General features: G+C 42.8%; 1 long non-coding RNA gene across 2 annotated transcripts; it reads left to right on the top strand.

Moving 5' to 3' along the window:
- The first annotated feature begins 286 nt into the window (after positions 1-286).
- Positions 287-764, top strand: LOC107081583. 2 transcript variants are annotated; one of them, XR_001481095.1, is made up of 3 exons: positions 287-425; positions 534-590; positions 707-764. It is a non-coding gene; the product is annotated as an uncharacterized LOC107081583 (long non-coding RNA). The 2 variants fall into 2 exon arrangements; XR_001481096.1 differs by having other exon boundaries at positions 539-590; positions 707-755.
- Positions 765-935: the final 171 nt, after the last annotated feature.

The following is a 935-nucleotide window of genomic DNA, read 5'->3' as shown; positions in this document are numbered from 1 at the left end:
TATAATTTTTATGTTACATTTTTTTCACATTTCCATTTACAGAACATGTTCTTTGCAACAATAATGGAACCAAATTCACTCCATATGGGATGGTCTAACTCCCCTCTTCACAACTGAAAGTTTTTGCCATCCCTCAAACAGACAGGCTATTTCAGGTCTCTCCCAAAACCCCAGAAGATATAAGCACTTGGAACAAATGACAATCTGAGAAAGGATGATTAAAATGTTCATTGTGTGCTTAATTGCTCTGCTCGGCAGAACGTCAACGCTCTTCTCCATCCCAACAGACCAAATCTGGAATTGCTTTGCTCTACAACCAGGAGAGCAACAACACCTACGACGTCTGCCTGAAACTCACCAAAGACACGTTAACCATTCAGAAGCTGGATGTGGTCTGCACAAACGGAAGCCAATCCCAAGTAAACGTAAGTGCAGCCGAGCGCTCCGGAGCCGCATTAACACTCATACTGCATGGCCCTACAATCTGTTTACTAAAATCCATTTTGCCAATAAAAAACTCCCCCTTTCTAAAGCACAGAACTGTTGTACTGCGAAGACAGGCGACCGGCGGCCTGGGCTTAAGCATCAAAGTAAGCAGATAAGATTTCCTCATGTGTTGAAAAGGAGAAGGCTTTGGTGGAACTTTTTTCAGCAAAACACAACAAAAAAAAAAATGATCCTCTTCCTTCTTGCTTTGCATTTGCAGGGCGGTGCAGAGCACAACGTGCCGGTGGTTATTTCAAAGATTTTCAAAGATCAAGTTGGTAAGAAAAGTGCTTTTTTCTTCTTTTTCTTTTAAGAGTCCTGTAGTGACATAACTACCCCGTGCCTGCAAAACTGATCTAAAATCCATCCATCCATCCATCCATCCATCCATCCATCCATCCATCCATCCATCCATCCATCCATCCATCCATCCATCCATCCATCCATCC

Source organism: Cyprinodon variegatus, unplaced genomic scaffold (genome assembly GCF_000732505.1).
Source record: "Cyprinodon variegatus isolate N-32 unplaced genomic scaffold, C_variegatus-1.0 Scaffold7801, whole genome shotgun sequence".
NCBI lineage: Eukaryota > Metazoa > Chordata > Actinopteri > Cyprinodontiformes > Cyprinodontidae > Cyprinodon > Cyprinodon variegatus.
Note: the sequence above shows the minus strand (reverse complement) of the source record. Positions and strands in the feature narration are given on the sequence as shown.